Raw genomic sequence first — 8,199 nt, forward strand, 5'->3', positions numbered from 1 at the left:
ACAGACAGACGCAGAGACACGCGCAACAGAGTCACTCTAAAAAACACACACACAAACTACACAGTGTTGCAGTGGAAAAGTCACACTTTAATGCTTCATTTATTCTTACACTGTTGCACACCAAGGTTTTGCAGAGACAAAAAAGCCAATCAAGCTCACAATGCGATGTGAGATTGTATAAATAGGCTGTTTTCGCAGAACGACACATGTTAACCACTTAAAACCCTATGGTTGTCCCTCAGGTTTCTATACTAGTGTCTCTTCTGTTTTCTGTTACTGTAGGGAAAGCTTTCGCTGAAAATAGCCGATCGACAAGCTCACAATGCGTCGCAGAGCGACGCGTTTATAAGCTTTCTCCCTACGCTTCTATTGAGAAATGTTGACTCTGTGTTGGGTAGGACATCACCTACCGGTTGACAATGTCAGTAAAGTTATTTGAAGTAGACGGCGCCATCTTTGTTGTAATTCAGATATTGTTGTCAAATAACCCTTTCCGTCGGGAGAGTGAGACAACAGAACATAAAACATACAGATTGTGCATTGGTCAAGTTATTACTTATTGATATGTTCATAAAGCTGAAATCCAAGATGTATTTGAATGACTAAATCCTATTAGCCAATCTGTATGGCACAGTATGTTACAACGCATTCTCACTCCCAAGACGGCAAATGGGTGACTTCTTTGGACGGATTTTAACAAACGTCAAACGTTTGACTGTAAAGGGGTCCCCTGGACGGCACATGTTGACTAAGGGGGACATGAGTTACGACTCTGTGAGTTACGACTCGAACGGTGCTGAGTCGGCTGAAGCGGACTTTCCAACGCCGTGCAACGCTCGGCTGTTTTTTTTTTGTTGGTTTTGTTTTTTAGCGGACCCTTTTACGTCTTGGGTTTGAGAACGGCACTTCCGCATTCCTGGAGTGCGGAAGTGCCCGGGACAACACCAGATTACCGGAAGGGTACACCCCCCCCCCCCCCCCTTCCAGTCAAACTTTTGACGTTTCACCACATTTGTCCCAAGAAGTCACGATAGGCAGTCAGGGGAGTCAGAGTGTGTTGTATGTTAATACAACTAGCACATCTGCAGTGGACGGAGGTGGTCTCCCATACCCTTCCACTGATAAATGCAGACCCTGGTGTCGGGTATAGGACACCTACTGGTTGACATTGACATTGTCGTGCTAGCTAACAACTCTAACCTGTTTTGTGACATCACTAAACAGTTGGCAATGACTTATTAAAGGATTGTAGTTGTTTAGTGTTATATTGATCAAATCTTATTGTTGTTGATATCTTTACTGTAGTTTGGACGTTGTTGCAATTATCTCTCTCTCCGCTGAGCGAGGGAGACAATGTACAATGAAACTTATTGTTTGAAGTTTTAACATCCTGTTATTACTTTACTTTCACTTTCCTGAGCTTTTTTTATATTCACATTTTAAGTATTTTCTGTACTGGATTTTCTTATTCAAGGAAATGGTGTAATGCAGGGTAATTAACCACTTAAACCTATACCGTACTTCATTGACAGGAGTCCCCCAGGGGTCTATACTAGACCCCCTCCTTTTTTCCCTCTACACCAAACATCTCTGCCAAAAATAGCCGAAACAAAGCTCACACAGCTCATTCTGAGCTTGTGGACTGGCTGTTTTTCTCTGAATGTTTGCCCCTGCACAGGGTTCATGTGGTTAATTACAATAAGAGGGAAGATTCACAGGTTCAGTGTCTTGCTCAAGGGCATTTCAGTGTGACGTGTGGACTTTGACCGGCACATAAGTTCATTGATTGATTGACTGACTGACTGTTTTGTGGGGATTTGAACCTGTCAACTCTCTGCGGCTCTAATCCCTTGGTTAACCTCCTGCATGTTAATTGGGTCTAATGTCCATGTCATTGCGTATGCAACTCATTTCTGCATAATGCTGTGCTGTACAGTGTGCTGTTAAATAGTGGGATGCTTTCAGAATCACAAATTGGAACTGTTTAACCAATTAGACTCTACACCAGGGGTCTCCAACAGGGGGTCCGGGATCCCTAGGGGGTCCTCAGAGAAACTGCGGGGGGGGGGGGGGGGCGCCAAATCTTTGTGTGACAGGGACTTTATTTATTTGTATTTTTACATTAACCACCTCGCATCCCTATTCGGGGCGGGGGAGGGGGGGGGGGGCAAACATTCGGCGGAAATAGCCGATCTACAAGAGAATACTGAGAAAAGACTGAAAAAAGAGCAGTCCAAGTACAGAGCCAAAGGTCAAGTTTACAAAGTATTGAGGGTTAAGTCGTTAAATGTCTGAAAATGCATGTTACCATGAATCCGATATGAATCCTGCTTCATCTCTCTCTCAGCTAATATAAGGGGTCCTTGGCCTGTGTCATGTTGTGAGTTGTAGATCTGCTATTTTCGCAGAATGTTCGTCTATCATGACATACCCAGAATAGGGATGCTATGGGTTCGTGGGCTTAACGTGTACACATGAAATCTGTTGTAACATTCTGCATAGATTCTCTAGATAAGTTTTGCACCTTCAATAACACGGTGCAATATTATTACCTTCATATTTTTTACTAGTGTCACCCAGCAGGGCAATTAGACAGGCCCTTACAGACAATGGACCTAATGACTCACTGTCATTAGCACATTTCGCTATTCGTGATTGCATTCATATTCCTCTTAATTGTCCAGGGCATGTACTGTATGCTTGTACACCACAGATGTCACTTTTTTTTATAGAGACCATCAGAATTAACTAAAATGGTGGTAATTAATTTTGTTGCGTTAAAATAGCTGTTTCTGAGGACATCATGAAGCCTTGTTCCAATAATGAAATGTAAAGGGTACTTTTTACTTATTTAAACTTGAAAACGGGTAAAAAATAACCCTAACACCATGGAAGGGTTAATGATTCAAATTCAAAAACAGCAAAAGTACCATATAAGCTCAAAAAGCGCCGATTTGCGCCGCGTTTCGAGCTTGTAAATCTGCTACTTTTGCTACTTTCGTGTGACGCTGTAGTATGATCAAGTAGGGCAAGTAATTTAAGAAAAAACACTACGAGGTTTCTGTCTGACAGCAACGATATATAGACTCTATATCAAGGGTTCCCAAACTTTTAAGGCTGCGACCCCCCCAAAATAATCATATTAGAACTGGGGACCCCCACCCTGACAAGCGCTTGGACTTGTAGGCATTTTGACTCTGTTCCACAGATATATTGTGAAAATATCTGAACTAAAAGCTCACAACACCTCGCACAATTTTAGCCTATTTCTTACGTAATATTTGACAATTTGGCCAATTTGGTATTAAAAGTCATTACATTGTAACTCTAGAAATGTGCAGATAACCTGTATACACTTCTACTGTCTTTTGGTTTGTTTAAGCCATTAAGACCGGGAAAGCATCTGTGTCATTTTAAGATTTATTCGGCTATTCAAAAATAGCAGGTCTACAAGCTATCGGCGCGGCTATGAGCTTGAAGATCTGCTATTTTTGAAAAATGTCTCAAAATGTCTTCTAAATCCTAACAGTTTAATTCTTTTAAACGTACAATATGTTGTTTAATCAGTGGTTCTCAAACGTTTTCATGTCTAGGACCCTTGGCCGCCGATCCACATCAAAATATGTTGTTCCAGGGACCCCCAGAAGCAAAGATTTGAGTAAAAAAAATTGCTTCAAAAAAATATATATATATATTCAAAGATGTGCGCACATTTTCAAGATTTTTCAAAAATAGCAGATCTACAAGCTCATAGTGCGGCACTCGGTGCCGCGCTATGAGCTTGTAGATCTGCTATTTTTGAATAGCCAAAGTATAAGATAATTATGGTTTAAGTGGTTACACAGATGTGTTCCCGGTCTTAATGGGTTTAAGCTAATCATCTGGGGACCCCCTCAAAATTATTTGGGGACCCCCCCTCGGGGGTCCCGACCCCCAGTTTGGGAACCACTGCTTCATATGAACACAACTGAGCGTGTTCAGGTGAGGGAAGCCAGGCGGTGTAGGGCTCTCTGTGTCACCGCACGTACTCCTGCAACACAGGCTCACGCCCAAGAAGGCACATATTGCCTTTTGGTCAGAACCCCAGGAAGGCACTATGTGTCGTCCAGGGGCGCCTGCGACGGCATTATGCGCCTTCCTACAAGCTGGAGGCGGGCACCTGTCAGCGGGGAATGTTGAACAGGAGTAGTAGGATGGAGAGACCAGCTATACGTCCTCCCGGTGGGGGCTCCTCACTCGCAGGTGAGCCAGTATAGGGTACAACAACAACAGCAAAGCGGTGGGAGGAATTAATTGGCATAATGACTCAATATGTGAGGGGGAGAAAAGGGGGCGGAGAGGTGGGGGAGGGGGGGATAATTGGCTACTCTAAATGTAGAGGGAAAAAAATAAATGAATAAAGGATTCAGCCCCGTTCACAGTCCCATAATGAAATGAAAATTAAATATTGCACACAAAAAAAGTATAAAACTTAATTATTCAAAATTAGTGGCGGTGCATCTGTGGCTTGTTGCTGATCGGTCCAGCGGTGTGTGAGATTAGCTGCGGACACAGACAGACAGACAGACAGGCAGGCAGGCAGGCAGGCAGGCAGGCAGGCAGGCAGGCAGGCAGACAGACAGACAGACAGACAGACAGGCAGGCAGGCAGGCAGGCAGGCAGACAGACAGACAGACAGACAGACAGGCAGGCAGGCAGGCAGACAGACAGACAGACAGACAGACAGACAGACAGACAGACAGACAGACAGACAGACAGACAGACAGACAGACAGACAGACAGACAGACAGACAGACAGACAGACAGACAGACAGACAGACAGACAGACAGACAGACAGACAGACAGACAGACAGACAGACAGACAGACAGACAGACAGACAGACAGACAGACAGACAGACAGACAGACAGACAGACAGACAGAACATGGACATCTGCGTCTGTATTCCTATCTTCTTATTCTCACAGTGAAAGGTGGAAAACAATTCAACAAAATCATAACCTGTCTGTATGTTTATGCACTGCAGTCTGATGTGTATACAGTATATAGCGTGAAGGTCCAGTGTAGAATTTTATAACCAAGGGAGTATTTACAACATCGAGATTTTATTATGAATGCATTAATACCTTATGCTGTATCAATCGATGAAGTTGTGGGCTTGTTGTTTGTGCTGCTGTTTGGAACTTACAGTATCTGTGTGTGAATATTGTGCAAGGTCAGTATGAGGTCACAGTGCCTGGGGACTTGTTATTGGGGATTCTGTTGCTATGGAAACAGGTCGGTATTAGCTCAAATGTTCTGGAGCCCACTTTTGAATTGATGTTTTCCATGTGATTCTCTCTCCTTTGTTTCCTGAAATCGATCACGTACACACATAACAATAACACTATAAACCACGGGTCTTCAACAGGGGGGTCCGGGACACCTAGGGGGTCCTCAGAGTTACTACGGGGGGGGGGGGGGTCTTTGTGTGATAGGATCATATGTTTTACATTAACCACTTGAACCTGATAGCATCCCTATTCCGAGGAGCCTAAAAAAGCTCTTAACGATTTGCAGCGCGAGGCGTTATGAGCTTGCAGATCAGTCATTTTTGGCAAAGAGGCCAAGTACAGAGGCAACAATCAAGTTTTGACGGTTTAAGTGGTTAAATGTCTGGAAATACACATGAATCCAACATACTGTACACTGATGATAGTGCTGTCAAACAAGTCTATGAAGCTATCTATGAATCTATGAAAAAGTTTAATCTGCACAATCTAAACACAATTTTTATACAATATGTAGTGGGGGTCCATGCTTCATCTCTCTATCAGCTAAGGGGTCCTTGGTCTTAAAAAACGTTGAAGACGCTTTCTATAAACTATTTCCTTCTCTTCTCCTAATTCTCTGCTATACGGCACCTCTCCTTCTCTTGTTTATATATCTTTTATTGATGATCGCCAATATCAAATATTAATTTGAACCATGCCAGGAAATGTCACTGGGACTTGAGGTGGCATAGGTGGCTTAGTGAATACAGAACCTGTGCTATGGGCAAAATGTCACAGGTTTAATCCCCACAGCAATAGACACGTACATGTCCTTGAGCAAGGCACTGAACCTTCATACCTACTGTATGCTATGCGCTCACAGTTGGTTGCTCTGTATACGAGCTTCAGCTGAAGGCTGAAAATAGAATTCAACAAATATATAGTAGAGTTATTAATATGAGTGAGAGTACACCGTTTCTGACAGTTAATTTATCTTTGAAAGCCTTATGGGTCCATTTGTCCATCAGGATTAAATGAACACTGCAGTTTAATCCACTTAAACCCTACATACTTAGTCGATCATGACCCCCCGGGACGCTTCTTTTTCCCTCAACACCAAACAGCAGATCTACAATCTAAAAAAAATGCATTGCGACATGCTATGAGCTTTTAGATCTTCTTATAGAGCTGCTATTTCCGCCGAACGTTCACCCAAGCGACGTCACACACATGCTGGAGTGGTGTGAACCCAAAAGCAGGACAGCCAGGTAGTGTTCAAACCCCTGGTTGGGTGTTTAATACAGTTGAACAGAACAGACATCACAAACAAACTGACATAATGCGACACCAAACAATGACCCGACATGCACTGACTGGGGAACAAGGCTAATATACACATGGGGGCTGATTAGAAATGAGACACAGCTGGGGAAGACAAGAGCATAGAACAGGGGTGGGCAACTTTGTAGATGGTGAGGGCCACAAAATTTCCTCAATCACTCTGGGGGGCCGCATTGTTTATCGGCAGGGACCCCCCCCCCCCCCCGTTGGCAAAACAGTCCGGGGGCGGTGCGCCGGTTCGGACCAAAATGCCAGGGCTGAATTTTGGTCCCAGTCCGCCCCAGTTTATCGGCACTCTCGCCAGTAGTACCCCATTACTCAAAAAGCCCATAATAGTCACATATGTGATAAATAAGGGATATTAACTATTATTATTTGTTATAACTTTGTTTTTATTTAGCATTTAGTAATGCTTCTATCAACTTACTACAGCTGTACTGCTAAACAAAACTTCACATTCCTGAGTATGCCTTTCAGAGTATTGCTGTAACCTTGGCTTAAAAATATACAAAAATGAACACTAGAATTATAGTTAATAAGGCTTCTATTAAAATAAACGAGAGCGCACTCTACTGGTGGACTGTTGTAATTAAAATGGTTCATGGAAAGTTGCATGTTTGGAACAGTTGAAGGCAATAGTTCTTCGGATATGTTTAGATTACTTTGTTTTTCTTTGAGATTTCAAAAAAAAAAAAAGAGAAAAAAAAACGTTCTATGCCAGTTGCCCATCCCTGGCATAGAACTATGAAAACTAGAACATGGACGGACATAACACAGCAATAAGACCCAGACAGGATAGGCAATAGTGAAAATAGAATATGTACGGGCTCACATTTAGTCGTGTTGTGAGCAGTGGTGGAAAAAGTACTCAAATGTTTTACTTAAGTAAAAGTATCAATACTGCACTGTAGAAGTACTCTGTTACAAGTAAAAGTCCGGAATTCTAAATTTACTTGAGTAAAAGTACAGAAGTATTGGCATCAAAATGTACTTAAAGTACCAAAAGTAAAAGTACAAAAATGATTGAAAATAGCTGATCTACAAGCTCACAACACGTCGCAAAGCGACGCGTTGTGAGCTTGTAGATCTGCTCTTTTCAAATAGCCTAGGTATAAAATAGGGCTAAAGTGATGAATGTATGTTTTTTTATAATGTAATAATTTATATCTGCAGTAGTAACTAGTAACTAAAGTTTTCAAATAATTGTAGTGGAGTAAAAGTACGATATTTGCCTCTGAGATGTAATGGAGTAGAAGTAAAAGTACCAAAAATTTGAAATACTCCAGTAATGGAAAAACACCTCAAAATTGTACCTAAGTACAGTACTTGAGTAAATGTACTTAGTTACTTTACACCACTGACTGTAGACACGTCAATATGATTGGTTGGAGCTAGCACGTCCAGACGGTGATAGACAGACGGTCCCATCCAAACACCTGCCAAGTACCTTGAAAAAACGGACCGCCGTCTTGCAGCGGTTTGGCTACCGAGGTCCCAGATGGAAGTAGGTTGTGAAACAAGTGTGTGAAGCAAGCTTCTTCCATCTGGCAGAGTCAGGTTAGATTGCGTACCCAGCGCCCATAAACTTTACAAAGGCAGTCATAGC

The sequence above is a fragment of the Gymnoscopelus braueri genome, assembly GCF_963280865.1.
Source record: "Gymnoscopelus braueri genome assembly, chromosome: 11".
Taxonomy (NCBI): Eukaryota; Metazoa; Chordata; class Actinopteri; order Myctophiformes; family Myctophidae; genus Gymnoscopelus; species Gymnoscopelus braueri.